This window comes from Astatotilapia calliptera, chromosome 7 (genome assembly GCF_900246225.1).
Source record: "Astatotilapia calliptera chromosome 7, fAstCal1.2, whole genome shotgun sequence".
Classification (NCBI taxonomy): Eukaryota; Metazoa; Chordata; class Actinopteri; order Cichliformes; family Cichlidae; genus Astatotilapia; species Astatotilapia calliptera.
The window spans coordinates 18,000,370-18,020,690 of record NC_039308.1 but is presented as its reverse complement, the minus strand read 5'-3'; the positions used below and the strand labels follow the sequence as shown (position 1 = coordinate 18,020,690).

General features: G+C 40.2%; 1 pseudogene; it reads right to left on the bottom strand.

Moving 5' to 3' along the window:
- Positions 1-20,321, bottom strand: part of LOC113025603 (lysosome membrane protein 2-like) — a 29,964-nt pseudogene that overhangs the window by 309 nt on the left and 9,334 nt on the right.

The following is a 20,321-nucleotide window of genomic DNA, read 5'->3' as shown; positions in this document are numbered from 1 at the left end:
AAGTTATACCTGTAATGGAAAGTGGTTGCTTCCCCTTAATCATGCCATCTCACAACAATTAAAAAGACAGGCAGTATTAATATGCATGCATTAAGTGTACATTAGCAGAGTTATTTTAGTCAGGTGAAACTGGTCTAGCTGTGCAATGAAAGATTAAATGAAAAAAAGGCACTTAGGTGATAAATAATAACCAAAGTAAGACAAATGAATAAATAAAGCAGATAAAATAAAGCAGCAACACTTACAGCATAAAGAGGCTTGGGTAAACACAATGCGCTTAACTTCATTCTTCCCAGGAACACACAGTGAGAAACACCAAGCTCGGTGTTATTAGTGTGCAATTAAGCAACTCAATGAATTGTGCAAAAATTATGACTTATTAGGAGCAGGCAAATTGTAAAGTTGTTAGGACTCAGCAAAGAAGCAGTCTCATACCTTCTGTTTGCGAGCCCGGCACAGGAGGATGACAAAGACCATGAGCAGAATAACACCCAGTCCCACAATGACGAGAGGGAAGTTGGACACCAAATTGCTAATCAGCAGAAGCTTCTTTAATCTCTCTGAAGACGCATCGTCAATTTCCACGCTCTGTTTATTCAGAGAGAGAAGAGAGAGGTAAAAGATCCATCAGAGGAAGAGGGAATTCAGCTGAGCATACAGAAGATGAAGAAACCAATCAGTACTAATGCATCAAGGCTGAAAATGTGGGAAAATCTAGCCAGGCTTGACTTTTGGGAACCAAATCTACTTTGATTATGTTGGCCTTGTCTAAATCTCTTGAAAAGAAATCCTTTTGAGACTGGATACACAGCTGAGAGATACATGTTTAGTGGAAACACCAAATTTGCTTGGCAATGCTAATTTGAATCAGCTGGGCTTCTTCTTATCTTAACTGGAAATCTGCACTAGTTGCCTGTAATATCACCAGAAAAACACAACTTAATTGTGTTACTAAGCACTGGTTTAGTGCTTAATCAATGCAAAACCCATCTGTCTGTCTTTTTCTAACTGCTCAATCAGTGTGAGGGGAGGAGTCCCGAGGGAGGAACCCATGCAGGCAAGCAAACATGCAAACTCCACACAGAAGAGCCCCAGCAGGCTGGTGGATTCTAAAACAGGACATTCTTGCTGTGAGGCCCCATGTGAAAAAACACAAAGCTGTGTCTTTAGGGAGGTTATCGGGCAGGACTATTTCCTGGCTGGGGAGACAGTTACTACTTGGACTCTCTGCTCATCGCACCCTTGTGCCAGTTACATTAGTTCAGAGCCAGGTCGCTTGTTTCCAGCTGTTTTCTATCTTTGCTCCAAGTCACACTCAGCTCAGTAAAGCTAAGCTGGACCGACATAATCATCTAACTCTCAGTAACACGTGTCTTTTTCAAAATGTTGACATACTGTTTAATTTCTTTATTGCACCTCATAATAAGGATCTAGGAGTTCCTGTGTTTCAGCATGTGTAATATCACTTACCTCATTGAGGAACATTACAGGAAATACTGTTTCATTCAGGGACTAGTGGTCCTTTAAAAGTGCAGCAAAAAATATGGTTGGTAATCAAAAACAGCACCTACACGCCATACGTTTAAAACAACAACAGAAGTGTGTGTTACTCACGGGAATCCAGGGATTCGCTGCATCAAGATGTTCACCTGCGCTCTTTTGTGAGCGCGTACAATCACTCCAGTGGTCTGTCAGAAAATAATGTATATAAACATAGATACACTTCCAGAACTCCACCACTAGGTGGCGTAGCAGTACATCTTAATGTTTGACCCTAAGCCTGAAGACTTACCGGGTTTAGGTCTAGAAAAGTTTGGTGATGCGTCCTTTCAGGTGACAGTCCTTCAATGGCAGCCACATATTTGTTATCTGCCAGGTAGAAATGAGGAAAGGAGGCAACCACTGGCGCACCTGAGAGAAGAAATGAAAAATGTTTAATAAGACTCGAGCTCCCGCACGCCTCTGCTGCAAGGCCATCATTTCACACTAAACTGACCCAATCTAGAAAAGGAGAAAGCCTCTTCTCTTCAAAGAAGAGAGATCAGGATCTAGATCATGTTGTCCACTGCTTGGAAGGTTTAGTGGCTCGAGCCCTGGCAGCTCCCATCTGCATGCCAAGACATCCTCGGGCAAAATTTTGAACCCTGAATTGAGCGTGACTGTCTCAATGCTATATAGATACGAGGCTTGTAGTATAAAGCACTTTGAGTGCTCAAGCAGAGTAGAAAAGTCACGTGCTGTTGTTCAGATCATGTTTTATGTCTCCTATGTAAAACCTTCGAACCTCTTTCACACGACTATGGCGAATCTACACACGTTAAGCAAAGCGCCACAAAGATGACATAACTGTTGCCATTAAAGCGGCAGCACAGAAAACATTTAATGCCCCCATTTCCTTCATGTTTGAAGTCTGATCTAATCAAGGCATGACAACAATAACAAAACAGATCAAAAGGCGAAGAAGGTGGTGAGATACGATCTGACAGGGACGCAACATGTTACTTGGGGTCCAAGAAAAACAAAAACAAACAATAAATCATCACAAATGGACAATAACCCCTGTTGTGTGAGCAATTAAAGGCGGCAGCTGATATCCAGATAAAATTTCTTGTTAGTCTTTCTGAGTTCCTTCCTTATATTGTCAATGGAGGACTTCACGTTCCTACAACATCACCTCGGTCAAACTCGCAATCTTAAAGTCAAGTGATACATTTTTGGTGGGTGGCCCAAGCAAACACAAATGGTCCAACGGTGGAAAAACCATGTGTCCCCGCAGCAGCAGCGACAAAGCCAGACAGTTATGAGAGGAGGGGGGCAGTTAGAGGTGCTGATAAAGTGGGGCAGAGGTGAGAGTTTTCCTGCTCTCCTGTTTAGCAACAGACGTTTGACAAAAACATTGGACACACGCAGTCACCTGAGAGGCTGTTCACATGACAACTGGCAAGGTCAATGCGGGCGTGCTAACACACACACATACTGGTATACTTATAGAGGCCTTTATTTACTGCGCTTGTTCTTTAACTCCGGGCCATAAACACGCAATCAAATTTCTCTTTATGGCTAAACAACATTCAAAAATACTTTTACCTTTGAAGTGAACTGCAGTTGTTCCATTTGTTTTAGTGGACAACGAAAATCCTTTTGAGAACGCCAATCTGTGACGTCTGTTTTAATCTTTGGCACAGTTACATTATTCTGAAGCAAAGCACGGAGTTTTTCAAATGTATCACTTCACAACAATAAAACCTTGACGTGAGAAAAAACAGGGCTCGACGTTCACTTGCTGGAATAACTCTGTGAAACTAGTTAGAAATGGCTGCATGCTGTGACAGAAAGGTGCAGTACGGGCCATCAACTGCATTGACCATGTAAAAAATTCCATATTTTTTACTTTAAATATGTAAAAGAAATGTTGAAACCACAAGTACTGTGATTTTACAGGATGGAAAGATGAGGCACAGCTGAGCTATGAACACTGAGGTAATGCCCGGTCATATTCAAGGGCAGAATCAGGTGACAGGGCTTACCGCCCACTCTGCTACTGGGTCAGTCATGTCAGATGACGCCTGAGGTGTGGGGAGAGCTGTGTCACATGGGTATTTTAGGGGGGTATTAGCATTACAAACAAAAGAAGGACTTTATTGATATCAGTGTAGTAGCCATTAGTATTTAATGGCTACTACATTGGACATTGAGTCTAAGCAAAGCTTTTGTGTCATTATTAAAGAAATTGGAGAAAAGAATAAAATGGGTTATGTTGGTGCTGAATCATGACCGATGCATGGAAAGTTTCTGAGAGAAACTGTGCTGCGTCGATTACCTTTCCGACAGGGGCTGACTTTAAGGACGCCAGTTCCCAGGCACTCCTTTGGGGTGACGCAGAAACCCTCATTGTCCGGGTTCTCCTCTTTGCTGGCCAGGACAGAGGGTGGAGGTGTGAAGCGGTAGGCTGGGATCCCTTTCACCTCGACGTCTTTCTCAAACTCCATGTAGATGGTCCTGGAGAATAAAGCGAACAGTCACATTGCACAAAAACAAGTAACTTCACTCAGAGCACAGCATTTCATAGTGACACATGACTGCTGGAACTTTGCTGGAAATTCTCAGCATGATCGAGTGTGAACGCTGAATACTTCAAACTAATATTTTTAAGGACTGTACCTTTGGTGAGGAACTTCATAACAAGCAATGCGATCATGAGAAATGTTCTGTTATGTTATTTAAGAAAGACTGTTTGAACTAAGTAAAAGAAAAAAAACACTGCAGACTGACTTTCAGCAGAGACACAAAGAGGAAACCAGATGACTGACATTGATTTCAACAATATGCTAAAATCCTGCTGGGGCTCCTTCATCAGTAAATCTAGACTTGTAAGGGGAGCAGGGAAGACAAATAATATATTGTGGTGTTAACCTTCTGTTAGTACTGGGAGCAAAGACACTGTGAAATCTTTAAATGTGTGTGTGGTTTTTTTCCCAACATCCAAGAGAACTGAGAGCAGTTCATCCTTGCCCTGCATATCTGCAGCTTTGTCTTGTCGAGGGAATCCCAACCAGTCTTAGTGAGAACAAAGCACTCTATACAGTGTCTGCCAGCTGGTTGGGAGGGTGCAGCCCACCAATCGTGCAACAATACTGTACAGACCTTTCCCTTGACCTTCCTGGGAAAAGCCAAGTGAAAATCCTTGGCCTTATACTGCTAGGAATGAGAACTATTACAGTGTTACCATAGAAGAGCTCGACAGGGCAGTAGAAGGTCCTTAACCCATCAGCAGGACCAGTATCTGCTCCTTTGTGCACAGAGGAACGGGTTGCTACAAAATGACCTAGATTTTGAATGTCTTTGACCAAACATCAGAAACAGACTTCATGAGGGCAGTCTAAGGGCCTGAAATCCTCTAGTAGGCCCTGCGTTCATTGCCCAGCATTGTGGAGCCTGATTAGCATTTGCCATAGCATACCAGAATTGGCAGGTCTATCACAGGAGATCTGTGCTTTTCACAGATCACAGCAGGTGGAGGCATATCCATGGAGGTACATACAAACATCTACTGACCAGGCAATGCCATTAGGTGTCGGGATGAATCCTTGGAGCCACCACTCTGGTGCAGTGGTTCCTGGGTTCTTCCTTGTGAAAGACAATGTCCGATCTCATGTGCAGAGACTATGGAGGCAGGTCTTGAAGGTTGAAGAATTTGTTACCACTGACTGGACCCCAAGCTCACCTGATCTAAATCCCACAGAAAACTTCTGTGAGATTATGTTTCCATCCTACGCACCTCAGATTGCACAGGAGGTCAGTGACGCCCAGGTTCAGATCTAGGAGGACATCCCCCAGGGCACCATCTGTCATCTCATTAGGAGCACGCCCCGATGTTGTCAGGCTACTACTAAGTAAACCTCTGAGTTGCTGCGTAGTTGTACATAAGCTGTACATAATTTCTTTGCTTTCATTTTTAGGGTGTCTTTAAACTCAGCGCTCTGTAGGGTTCTTGCTCGTACGTAACTTCACCAAAATGTATTTGCGATGCAATTTTGTTTGAGTGACCACTAAATACAGAATGAAGGCTTTGAAAAAGTGTCACAGGGCTGGTTAAATTAAAATGATATGAGAGAGTCTATTATTTCTGTCATTTAATATTCGTGTATTTTTGACTTTCTTTTTTCAACATTTTTTAAATGAAATAAAACCCTCTAATGAAGTCAGTAATGATGATGAGCAAAAGGATGGTGAAGCTGGTATTCGAACAATGACACATGTTACCAATTCTTTTTCTTTGTAGCTCAGCTGCCAGTTTCTGGACCGAGAGGCCACCACCCGTTTAGCTCACAGATGGGAATTCTGCTGCTATGCAGTCCCAGGTGTTCTCTTTTAACTAAACATGCGTTTTAAACACAAAGTTATGTTAAGCGAGTGACTTATACATAGGGCTGAGGATCTGTGTGAAAGGTCGTCATGTATTAATGGAACACTTCCACTTCAAATGATTGTAGTAAGTACAATAAAGGGGGGAGGGGGCGTATTCCCTTTAGTCACAGTTACACAGACGCCATAATGACACAACCAGGCCAAGAACAAGTAGGTGAAAGTGCTTTGTAAATATTTGGTGCAGGGGTTTTTGACACACGTCCAATCAAAGTCAAAGGTGCAACCATTCCACTCTGACTTTCCAGATTGTTTCCACGCTCAACAACATGAGGAAGACGTCCGAAACAGCTTGTGCTCTCTAAAGGACAAACTCTTGCTATGAAGACTAGGGAAGCAGCACGTCTGTTTTGCAACAAACAAGGTTTGGGATTAAATTTGGTACTCGTTGCAATTCTCAGCAGTCATCAAACTGTCTCTAAAGACATCCTGGAAATCCTGGAGGAACCATAATAAATTTCCCCAAAAGCATTAGTTGAGAACATTTCTCACAAACACTTCCAAGAGGAAATACTTGTCCTGTGCTTAGCACAAAGTAACACTTACCATCAATCATCAAGCATTAAAAGCATTTTCTTTCTCTCTCTCTCTCTCTCTCCTTATTTTCTGTTATTCCACAATTGTCCTTGCATTCCCTCTCTCACCCTGTCCCTGATGTTCCAGACGGAAACTCTCCTAATAAGGAAGCCTTTTCATGGTGTTTTCTGGAAAATGCCACTTAAGTGTTTCAAACAGTCCTCGTGCTTTAAGCAGAAAAGTCAACAGCAAAGAGAGGTCACCCACTGAGCTGTTAGTAAGTGATCAGGATGTTAAAATAACATACCATGTGATCCACAGGCTGTGGACATTATTTCCATACTAGATGTGAAAGCCTCCACACTGGTCTGCTTGTCATGTACCAGAAATAGAACATGCAATCCCCATGTAAAATGTCCTAAATGGGACACCAAGTGTAAACAGATAGGGGCACACAGGTCCCCATGGTAACCACATTACATGTGTTTTACTGAAAAACTCTTTAATTGAAATAACACTTTATTTTTACCACATGACTAATAAAATTAACGTCAAAGCTGATGCCCTTTCCCTCCTTTGCCAGCTACAGTAATTTTTAGCTATAGCCAAGCTCCAAGAGCAGGAAAATAAAGTCAAAACTGCAGTTCCTCTAATGGCCACTTGAGGTTCTCTCCAAAAATTAGCTTTTCCCCACAGACTTGTGATAAAAAAAGACCAACTTTACAGGAAAAAAAACATGGTCACAGAATGGAATTTTTTTTTAAAAAGGTCTGGGTTTTGCTATGTATATAGTAGCTAAAAACTAAACTAAACATTAGTACAGAAAAAATAAAAACTGGTGCACAAAACTTCACCACAGTGGATAAAATGTGGTTGGCATACCACCAAAAGGGCTGGAGTGCACTGTGGTGATGAACCGTACCTGCACAGGTCTGGAGTAAAGATGTGAATGCGCTCATCCTTGTCAAGCAGGGGGTGGAAAGCACTTCCATCTGATCCAACGATGCTGTTGCTATAGTTAGATCTCCAGAAAGTCAACTCCCTACAAAACAACCAAAAAAGGCTTTTGGAATGTGCAGGCTTGTATTTAAAATCGAAAAAAAGAAAAGAAAAAAGAAAACAAATCTCATTTTCAAAATAATCCCGTCCAGTGAAAACAAATTTATCGTTTTCATCTTAATAACCATAAATTGCAGTGGTACGTTTTGATGATCAAATGTGTTTTTATCTGAAAGTCACAGTTAAAAAAAAAAACACCCAGGAGCACAAGCGTAATTAGAGGCTCCAGGGGACCTAAGACAATAAAACTGGATAAGAAGGTTCAGTAAAGGCCATTTTTAAGGCATCAGGATATCCTGCTCTGTGCTCTGTGTTAAGGGCAAAGATCAGGATGAAGGCAGGCAGACAGTATCTCTATTACTGCCAAAAAAAGTAGAAAAAAAAAGGATTTCACAGGCTTGTTAATACAAAGGTTACCCAATAAAATTTCATCACTCTGGATGAAGACAGAGAGGGAGAGTGTGTTTGCGTGAGACTGTATCATCACTACCTTTGGCCTTTCCATGTTTCGATCCGGCCATAATCCATGTAGTTCTGCTCTCCAGTGTGGTAGATAAATTCACCGTCGTTGCTTCCATTTTTCTAAATAAAAAAACAAACAAACATTCAAAACGTGTTTTTCAAATGTTATTTCTGGAGAAACAAAAAATCTTCAAGACTTCATGGAGGATCTGCTCTGACAACTTTCTTTTCATAGCTTTATATTACTTGTAAAGAGCTGTTACATGCCTTGTACATGAGTCCAAACACCGTCTCCACCTCAGGTTTGGTGCCAGCAACGCGAACCAGCAGAGGATCTTTGTAGCCCCAAAGCAGTTCATCCACAGTGCGTGTAGTGAACAGATCACTCTTGAGAGAGTTCATCCAGATTGAAACCATGGAGGCCTTCCAGAAACTATCTTTCACATTGTTCATGACAGCCTGGAGACAGGAACGGAAGCAGTTGTGAGGAAAAAAAATTTGAACTAATAATACGGGATAAGGTGGACAATGAGATGGAAATGAGGACACAATAAACAATGTTCAGTAACAAAGAGAACATAAAGTCCTCTTTAACCCACTTGGATTTCCACTTTCCTCTACTTTTTCAGTTCATGACTCACCCAGGCAGGGATGTTGACAGTGGTGATGTTATCCTCAGCTGGATCACCCACAGATTTCTCCCTCAGGAACACAAAGCTTTTCGTGTTATACGCGGAGACCATTTTGCCATTTGCCACCATACTTACGTTGTCCTTGTACCTGTACTCCCTGTGCAAACGCAGGAAAAGAGTGTCATTTAAAATCCCCAAACGCAGACCACATAAACGTAGCACTGCATTTGTATTTTAGCACAACATTGCAACCATTCATCCATCCCTGCATCCATTCTCTTCCACTTATCAGGGTCGTGGAGGGTACTGGAGCCTATTGTAGCTATCATAGGGCGAGAAGCGGGGAACACCCTGGACAGGTTGCCAGTGCGACGCAGGACTAACACTTATATTCACACCTATGGGCAATTTAGAATCCCCAGTTAACCTAAGTACATTAAGTGCATGTCTTTAGACAGTGGGAGAGAGAGAGAGACCCAGAGAGAACCCACACAGATACAGGGAGAACATGCAAACTCCACATAGAAAGGCTCCAGACAGTTTGGGGAGTCAAACTCAGGACCTTCTTGCTGTGAAGCAACAGTTTTATCATTCATCGTATTGAAATTAACCAACCCAAAACTGTTAAAATGACATTCTAGGAATAGATTATCTTGATACGCAATGTTGGCTGTTGCAACGTTTCCGGTGCTTTAGAAGTTATCATCATTTAGGGCTTAATTGAGTGCAGGATTTTGATGACTAGTGATTAAAAACTAGCAACCCACACAAAAAAATAAAAAAGGCCTCCTGAGGAAAAGACAAGACGAAAGTAATATATCGCAAAGAGGAAGCAGAAAAGCAGAAGGCCACATGACACAGCCTGAGGGTTATGACCTGTGGCCCAGCCTAGAAAACCTAAGCAAAAATTCAACATGCACAGTATATGGCAACACAGTAGTAGTGGTATTATATATATTTAATATGTTTTATACTATCACAATTGCCAAATTTTACAGCATTAATAAACCATGTTTATAGCCAGAAAAAATAAGCCTTTATAGAAGTGCCTAAAAATCTGAATTCAAACTGTAGCCCTCCAGATGGCGATAGCTGTAATTGCAAAAAGATTTACAGTCCCAGATAAGACAAACCTCTATAAACACTTTCATGGTTAGGTTACGGACTCACACAATCATTTTGAATAATACAGAATACTAGGGGTGCAACGATACACAAAATTCACGGTTAGGTTAGGTACTTTGGTGTCACGGTTCGATATTTTTTCGATATAGAAAAAAAATGTTTACGCCTTTTTAATTTGTCATTTATTAAAATTATAAATATATATTTTAACTCAAAAGTACAGTTTTTAAATTTAATGTTGCTGAAACAACAAAGTAATAAAAAAAATAAATCTATCTGATCAAGAAATCACTCATCTTTGGAAAAGAGAGTTTATTACAGAGAAATGGCTCTTTCCAAATTAAAAGCTATACTATACGCTTCTTCTGGGGTATACTCTCAGCAGCATATTAAACATATCAGGTCCCCATAAGGAGAATCACGTGCTAACAGCTGTCTAACTCGGGTAAAGTTTGTAGCATGCGTGCTTGTTGTTTTTGTCTGCTTCCACTTGTCTTTGCACTAGAATGATGTCGGCGTAAATGTGCAGTCATATTCATTTTGTTCCCACTAGTGCTGTCAGCGTTAATCTGAAATGACGTTAACGCCACAACACGGAAAATCTCCGTTAACGAAAAATCTCCGTTTTCAAAAATACCCGTGTACGTGTGGACGTAGCCTGAGTCAAAAAGGTACTTGTCATGTCCCCGTGGCTACATCCATCTTTTATTTACAGTCTCTACCCAGAGCACATTTACCAGATTGTGTGATTTCAGTGATTTCTTAGAAGACTTTTTTTTTTTTTACACTCACCATAAACATCTGTTTGCTAACATTCATGTCAACAAGAAGTTGACAAGTTCTGCTCCTGCTTCTTACCTGTACGTATAGGGTCCAATCTGTTTAACTTCTGGCTTTGTCCCTGCAAGAAACTCTTTTGGATTGGTCATATTGAAGAAGTAAAACTGCATGTAGACAGGAGGGGGAGGTTTTTTCCATGAGTCAAACACGCGGCTGCCCTCTACCAACACAATCTCCTGTTGAGACATAAGAAACACTTTTTAGTTGAAAACTCATCATCATATATAATTCAAACTCACAAATATGGTTGTGAAAAGCAAATCTTTTGGGAGTAATTAATATAAAAACGCTGACTGCACATTTTACATACTGCATTAAAACATTTTTCTCTTCAATATGGAGTTTGACATCATTTTTTTTTATGTGGTTTTCAGGTGATTTCCTGCACAAAGTGGAAACTTTTGCAACAGCCAACACATTTTGAACATGAAGTTTCCACAATGTGCTCCTAGTAAAAACAAATAGTAACAACAAATCATCCGTAGGGGGTCGTGGAGGGGAGATGCTGTCTGAGCGGCAAAAACAAGAACACTGACTGCACACATGAATGGTATGAGGGGAGGCCCTTCCACTGCTCCAATTGTTAGCGGTTGCCTGTGGCAACAGGCAGTTGGGGGAGAGCCGCTAACCGATCATGTGATGCAGAAAGCTGGATGCACACTGTTTATGCAGAACTCCAGCCTTAATGAACTGAGCCACATTCCTCAGTACTGAGCCCTTATGAGGCCCTGGAGGTGGAACACAGGCAACTATCCTGCTTCATTCTCACAGCAAACGTCATTGCCTGCGGACAACGATGCTCTGGCTGGTAGCAGGAACATTTTGAGATACTGGCAAAGAAAGAGGCAAAAAACTGAAGGCTCTGAGAGGATTAGCATTTCTTTCAAGAGAACATTAAGAGAAAATCTCACTCTGGCCTAATTGTGTCAGATTTATCTTAAAGTTAATAGCTGGAGAAATAGGTCCAGAACTGCTCGATGCTTTAGGGGAATACTCACCCCCTCTTACTCCTCCCCCCTCTTCCTCTGCGGTCCCCTCTACTTGATCAGAGACAAAGGTTTAGCTGAGTGGCCAAGGACAATAAAGCTGTCACCTTAGATTGAGGAAGGGAGAGCGTGGTCTTTCTGTGATCTTATTTCATGCTTTGAACAATCAATAGGGTAAACCTCCCAGCATGGCACTTAAAATACATGGAAAACAGGAACAGAAAAAACCCTCTTATCTCAGTATCTACCACTGCTTTCCTTACACCACTCCCCATATGAAAACACATGCAGCAGGTGATTACATAAATACACTTAAAGCTAGTGCTTTGATGTGCAGACATTCACATACATAGATGTGAACAACACTGGGCACAGCAAGAGGCCACAGTATTCATTAAGTCCTCCAGTCATGGTGCACAGGCTTTGTAGGCTCTAAATGGGTTTGCCTCAGTAGTGGTTAAAAGATTCAACAAAGCCAAACAAAGAACTGTAGACCAGCCCTGATATTATTTAAACCATCGAGACTATATCAAGGTCCATTTAGTTTTCTATTGTCCATAAAACCCACTTGCAATCAAACTGCAGAAGTGAAGAATTATGGTTTGGCACAAACACAACCAAAGGATGGAAGTTTGACTTTGGGACAATCCTGCAACTTAAATCTTAGTATAATGATTTCAGTATATGTGTGTATACATATCTATATATTTTCTTCTGAATGGGTGGGCCAATCTGAGCAAAACTTTGCACAGTAGTGATGGGATTTCCAGCTCTTTTTAGAGAACCGGCTCTTTCGGCTTGGCTCACTAAAAAGAGCCGGCTCTTTCGGCTCTGAACCGGCTCTTCAGGTTGTTTTGTTGCTTTAATTAATTTATTAGTAACAATAATATAAAATTATGCACAAAAGGAATTACTAATGTAAAAAAAGAAAGTGGTTTTATTTATATATGTTTATATATAAATATATGCGGTGGCCCCTAGAGACAAAGCACGTACAAACTCCAAAAAGCACATACAAACTCCAAAACACATTTCTAGCATGAACTGAACTTCCAAAACAGAGCTACCTAGATCACTTAAATTACACAATTAAAAGCATGAAAGCATATGTGTATTGTTTGTGTATTTATACACAAGCATTCATATATAGTCAAATAATAAAAAAAAAAAAAAGTTCATTTACCTGTTATTACCACACACCAAATCCGGTCGTTGGTACTTGCTGGCTTGTGTAGCCACTAGGTAACAAACGCTCAACACTGTGCCCTAGCATCCTGGAGCACTTCTGTTGTCTTTTGTACGTGTTTTAGTTTTTATGTGCTTCTGAGTTTTTACGTGTGTTGGAGCTATTTGTTCTTTATTTTTGTTTTTGTTCTTATTTTTGAAATTAGTTAAAGTTTGTTGTTAGTTTACTTATATTTTGGGGTTTATTTGTCGGTTAATATTTTGTTTTAAATGATTTGTTTTGTTTGTTGTTATTTTGTTAAATTAGTCAGTAAGAGCTGTAGGGCCATTTTGTTTCTATAAATAAAGAGACTGGTATAGGACCAGCATGCATTGGGGTGGGCCTATGGTTTTTTACCAGAGCAGGAGAAGCAGTAGGAAGGATCTTGTTATTGCTTGCCAAATGGATAAATAAACCAAAACCAAAACTCTCAACTAAAAGGTTTGGACAATGGACTTCTTTTGCCTGCGTACGAAATATTACCTCAGTGCAGCAGTGGCTTGTGGACTTTAAGTTGTGGGACGTTTGATCATACAAAAGTAAAGGAATTGCCACTACACAAAGTAAAAAACCTTCCCGTGGACAAAGGAATAATCCTTCATTAATGGATATAAGGATTTCAAGGATCACCGTCGAACTCGAATAAAAGTTATTGGATCGTCTGGTGAGTAATCCAGACGGATTTGATGTTGAAGCCTGGATCAACATGTCACTCGTTCGTCAAAGCTGGTGAGTGATAATATTATTTAAGCCGTAAAGGAAAACGGTGAAACTATTGGAGTTTAAAGACATAATTTCACTACAAAGACTGATGAACTGAGTTTTGACGTACTAAATTGGTGCATAATTGGATCGCTAATTGAAACATGCCAACGCCCTCTGTGGAAATGTTTGTCCGCTGCAAAAGGCAGGTAAATGGATGTCATGTTTGTACTTTAGGCTATGGACTCTCAGTGTGCTGTGCATCTTTATAAAGTTTGAAATAATCCAAGAGGACAATAAAAATGTCGGATATTAAGAGTAAACGAGAGGATGACACTGAGATGCAAGCAGAGAAAAGAAGCGTTAAATTTACGCCAAAAGGTTTGGATTTGTATATAAAGACATGCCAAGAAAAGCGCAGTTCAATGTGTAAGCAAGCATCTAAGTACATGGGGAAAATTTCCGCTTTAATGACCTCACATGAAAACGTTAAGGAAGTGTCTTCTGAATTTGGGAAGTTTATTAAATGCTATCAAGATGCAAACGCTTTGCAAGAATCCTTTTTAAGTTTGCCACTGCCAGAAGATGAAGTGAAAAGGCAAGTTGCACATTTTCAGTCGAAGGTGACAGCATTCTCTGTTTTTATGGACAAAGTAAAGGTTTGGTTGCAGGAGGCGGGCGAGCCGTATACTGAACAAAACAATACTGTTCGCAATGATAAAGCTGTTGAAAGTTTGGATGAAATAAAACCTGAAGACAGTGTCTCTAATATCTCAAGTGTAAAACCACCTTCAAAAACCTTGTCACAGCAAAGTCGAATTTCATCAACATCTTCCGCATGCATTAAAGCTGCGGCTGACAAGGCAGCGCTCATGGAGCGACTGGCTGCATTAAAGAAAAAACATTCTATCGAAGCGCAAGAGGAAAAACTGAGAAAAGAAAAGGAGAAACTGAGAAAAGAAAAGGAGACATTATCCTTGGAAACAGAGCTGGCAGCCACTAATGCAAAGCTTCGTGTCTTAAAAATAAATTCAGTTTGTAGCTCTGAGCATTCTGATGGAATGAACTCTTATTTTGAAAGAGGGCACGTACAAGAAGCGCCTAGTTTAAATCCTTGTGCCGATACATTTGTTCCAACATCAAGAGATTACTCTGGTATAAATTCTGCATCTGAATCACAAGTAATCGTACCTAGACAAAGTCAAACCCAACATCAGGTTGATGATTCAGCTCAAGTGACGCAGCAAACACAGCCTCAGTCTCCTACTTTGACTGGGAATTGCACGAAGGAGATTGTAAATATTATGCAAAAACAAAATGACATCACTACTTTGCTTGTAAAACAAAACTTATCTTCTGTCCTCCCCGCCAGAAACATCCCTGTGTTTGATGGAGACCCTTTACAGTACAGATCATTTATGAATGCCTTTGAAAATGGAGTGGAAGCTAAAACTGATAACTGGAGCGACTGTTTGCATTTTTTAGAGCAGTTCACTAGGGGGCAGCCTAGGGATTTGGTGCATAGTTGTCAGCATTTACCACCTGAGCAGGGCTATTCCACAGCCAAAGATCTTCTTGAAGAACATTTTGGGAACGAAAATAAAATTGCCTCTGCATATATGGAGAGGATTGTGAGTTGGGTACCTATTAAAAGTGAGGATGTGAAAGGTCTACAGTCATTCTCTCTTTTTCTTCAAGGATGTTCGAATCTAATGCAGCAAGTTGTTTATATGAAGGAGTTGGATTTGCCCTCAAATATGAGAATGGTTGTTATGAAACTTCCATACAAATTGAGGGAAAAATGGAGAGTTGTTGCCTATGAACTGCAGGAACAAAATGGTTACAGAGCAGTATTCACTGATCTGGTTACCTTTATAATAAAACAGGTAAAAGTAGCATCAGATCCAGTGTTTGGCAACATACAAGACTCACAATCTGGAAGCAGCTTTAAAGCTTCAAGTTCTACCAAGCAAAGAAAAAAGGGAAGTAGTTTTGCCACTAATGTCAGTACAGTGCCAGGAATCAAAACTCAATCAACTGGAAGCAGAACAACTTCCGCCGTTCTGCATAGTTGTTTGTTTTGTTCACACAGCAACCATTTACTAGAGAATTGTAAGCAGTTTAAAGCTAAAACGCATCAGGATAAGTTGACTTTTATCAAGGAAAGGGGAATTTGTTTTGGTTGTTTAAAAGTTGGTCACACAAGCAAAGACTGTAGGAGTCGTTTGGATTGCGACGTGTGTCACCAAAGGCACCCAGGGGTTCTTCATATACAGCGGGGAAAATAAGTATTTGACACATCAGCATTTTTATCAGTAAGGGGATTTCCAAGTGGACCATTGACACAACATTTCCACCAGATGTTGCCATCAAGCCAAATATTGACGTCATACAAACAAATCAGAACATATAAGTATACAAGTTAAACCACAATAAATAAAGTGAAATGACACAGGGAATAAGTATTGAATACATGGAGATAACAAGGGGCAAAATGACATAGAAAGCCAGGAGATCACCTGAAATCTGTCAGTATTGATAGAGAAATCCTGTCCCCTATCAGTACCAATTGATATCAGCTGCTTTAGTCCTAATTGATGGCCTATAAAGGCTCCTCATTACCCAGAAGGCACACAGGAAAGACTTCATGATGGGTAAAAGCAAAGAACTCTCTCAAGATCTTCGTAATCTTATCGTTGAAAAGCATTTTGATGGGAATGGTTATAGGTGCATTTCCAGAATGCTGAATGTTCCTGTGAGCACTGTGGGGGCCATTATCCGGAAATGGAAAGTGCATCAGTTCACCATAAACCTGCCACGATCAGGTGCTCCACGCAAGATCCCTGTCCGAGGAGTCCAAAGAATAATCAGGAGGGTTCTCCAAGAGCCAAGAACCACTCGGACAGAACTTCAGGAAGACCTTGCATCAGCAGGTACTGTTGTTTCAAAGAAAACTATAAGCAATGCACTGAACCGCCATGGCATCCATGCACGCTCACCACGCAAGACTCCATTGCTGAACAAAAAGCATGTCAAGGCTCGGTTAAAATTTGCGCAACAGCATTTGGAGAAGCCTGTGGATTATTGGACGACTATAGTATGGTCAGATGAAAGCAAAATTGAACTTTTTGGCAGTCATTCTACATACCATGTTTGGAGAAGAAATGGCACTGCTCACCACCCCAAGAACACCATACCAACAGTCAAGTTTGGGGGTGGAAGCATCATGGTTTGGGGCTGCTTTTCAGCAAGGGGTACTGGCAGACTTCATATTATTGAAGGCAGGATGAATGGAGAGATGTACCGGGACATTCTGGATAAAAATCTGCTGCCATCTACCAGGAAGCTAAAAATGAAAAGAGGGTGGACATTTCAGCAAGACAATGATCCCAAACACAAGGCCAAGGAAACAATGAAGTGGTTTCAAAGAAAGAAAATCAAGTTGCTTGAATGGCCCAGTCAATCACCTGACCTAAATCCCATAGAAAATCTATGGAGAGAACTGAAGATTAAAGTTCATAAAAGAGGCCCAAGGAACCTTCAAGATTTAAAGACCGTTTGTGTGGAAGAATGGGCCAAATTCACTCCTGAGCAATGCAGACGACTGGTCTATCCATACAAGAGGCGTCTAGAAGCTGTAATCACCAACAAAGGCTTTTCTACAAAGTATTGAATAAAGTGTGTTCAATACTTATTCCCTGTGTCATTTCACTTTATTTATTATGGTTTAACTTGTATACTTATATGTTCTGATTTGATTGTATGACTTCAATATTTGGCTTGATGGCAACATCTGGTGGAAATGTTGTGTCAATAGTCCACTTGGAAATCCCCTTACTGATAAAAATGCTGATGTGTCAAATACTTATTTTCCCCGCTGTAGCTCCATTCACAAATGTTGGAGTGGACTATTTTGGACCTATAAGTGTTAAAAGAGGACGAAGTCTCCTTAAAAGGTATGGAGTTCTTTTTACTTGTTTCACCAGTCGTGCAGTACATCTGGAGATTGCATGTACACTTGATACAGACTCTTGTATAAATGCTGTGAGGAGGTTCATCTGTAGACGAGGCCCAGTTTCGACCATCAGATCTGATAATGCTACAAATTTTGTTGGGGCGAATCGAGAGTTGAAAGAAAGTTTGACTGAGCTGGACCATGCCAAAATTCAAAAGGCTTTTGTTCAGGATGGCATGAAATGGAACTTCAACATCCCAGCAGCTTCTCACCAAGGCGGTGTGTGGGAGCGTCTCATTCGTTCAGTAAAGAATATTTTAGCCTCAGTTCTTAAGGAGCAAGTTCTGGATGATGAAGGACTCCACACAGTCTTCTGTGAGGTTGAAGCTATAATGAACGACAGACCCATTACTAAAGTTTCAGATGACTCAAATGATCTTGAAGCACTGACACCCAATCACTTGTTGTTGCTGAAAAATAAACCAGTTTTTCCACCAGGACTGTTTCATCCAAGTGATTTGCATGTCAGGAAAAGGTGGAAACAGGTACAGTACATGGCAGAGTTGTTCTGGAAGAGATGGCTTTCTGAGTACCTACCTTTGATGCAAGAAAGACAAAAATGGATGAGGACTAAAAGATGTCTTATACCTGGAGATGTTGTTTTAATTGCAGACGCTACAGCTCCAAGAGGATCATGGATGATGGCGAAAGTCTTAAATGTAAACCAGGATGCAAAAGGCTTGGTGCGTTCTGTGAGACTACAAACAAGGACCAGTGTTTTGGAAAGGCCAGTGACAAAACTTATTTTGCTACTGGAAGCCTCATCGTGAAGAAAATCCTCAATGAAAATTAAGGATTTGTTTAAGGGAATAGCTCCTCCTTTTGGGACTTTAAAGTAATTGTGATTGTATGCACAATTAGGGGCCGGAGTGTTGGAGCTATTTGTTCTTTATTTTTGTTTTTGTTCTTATTTTTGAAATTAGTTAAAGTTTGTTGTTAGTTTACTTATATTTTGGGGTTTATTTGTCGGTTAATATTTTGTTTTAAATGATTTGTTTTGTTTGTTGTTATTTTGTTAAATTAGTCAGTAAGAGCTGTAGGGCCATTTTGTTTCTATAAATAAAGAGACTGGTATAGGACCAGCATGCATTGGGGTGGGCCTATGGTTTTTACCAGAGCAGGAGAAGCAGTAGGAAGGATCTTGTTATTGCTTGCCAAATGGATAAATAAACCAAAACCAAAACTCTCAACTAAAAGGTTTGGACAATGGACTTCTTTTGCCTGCGTACGAAATATTACCTCAGTGCAGCAGTGGCTTGTGGACTTTAAGTTGTGGGACGTTTGATCATACAAAAGTAAAGGAATTGCCACTACAACGTGTTTTGGAGTTTTTACGTGTTTTTACGTGTTTTGGAGTTTGTACGTGCTTCAGGGTTTGTACGTGATTTGTCTGTAGGGGCCACCGTAAATATACTTTTATTTATTCACTCCACATAAAATGTAATAAATAAATCATATAATACAAAAATCAACTATTCACATTTCAACTTTTAACTATTTAAATTTTCAGCTTTTTCCTTTTACAAATTTAAAGTGAAACAACACAAAACACTGCAAACCACAACACAATTAAATATAAATTAAAATATGAAAACAAAAAGAACATGCACATTCTCTGTCATATAGGCTTGCATGAATAAACTTTCTGTATCCTTTATCATCCGCAACTGAAAATAGTTGTGGATGAGTACTATACCTTTCTAATGTGCTGTTGTTATCCCTGGCTCCCTCCTGCTCAGTGTTGCCAACTCCTCAGTAAGGAAAATCGCTATTGGTTGTCCTAAAAGTCGCTAGAAGTCGCTAAATGACGTCATCGCCTAATTTGCATAATTGGTCATGCTAATCTAATTGTAACCTATGTTGTTGGAGAGAGAAATAACATCGTGGAAGAGACATAAAGTGAGTAAAAAACGTCCTAAATGCATTTAGAGTTTATTTAGAACTACAAATTAAATTTCTTTTAGCAATTATTGTTTTTTTAATGTCACAATTCCAACCCTGCTCCTTTACCCGGGCCTGGACTGGCAAAAGTGACCCGAAATAAGCACTCTGGTGGAGTTACTTTGTGTGTGTGTGTTTATAAGTAGTTTTAAACCTTGTGATCCACAAAACAGCATAAGAGTAAAAGAGTAAAAGAAGAACTGACTGTGTTACAGCACCTGCTGCTTGTTGAGAGTAAAAGCGATACACGTTTTCACGTCTTTTTTAGCGACTTTTTTTTTAAAAAAGTATGAGTATGACCTTAGCGACTTTTTTTTTAAAAAGTCGCGACTTTTTAAAAAAAAAAAGTCGCTAAGGTGTCTGAAAACTCGCTAAATATAGCGACAAAGTCGCTAAGTTGGCAACACTGCTCCTGCTCTGTTCCTGTGCTACTGAGTGTAACTACCGCCCCTCCCCCCTCTTCCCAGCGTAAAGCACAAGGCTCGCACGAGTGAAGCGGAAAAAAGTGCGAGCGGGTGAGAGAAAAAAAACAAAAAACAAAAAAAAAACGGCTGGTGATAAGGAGCCTCTAACAGCCATTTCATTCGCTACCGACCCATCACTATTGCACAGACATCATCACACATACAGCAATTACTAACATCCATGCATTTTAAATTTATATTCATAAATTAAATTTAAATCATATTTTTGTATATATTAATTAATTTCATCATCCCACTGCGAATTCAATGTTACATTCACCGTTTACATTCGTTTCACGTGTCACGTACATAGCTTTATACTCACAAATATTTCTATCCGGGACAGAATTTTGTTTGGCTCAACACTAAATATATCGAATTAAGAATTCAAAATAAAGCAGTGATCACAGGCGTAAAGCTTAAAGGGCG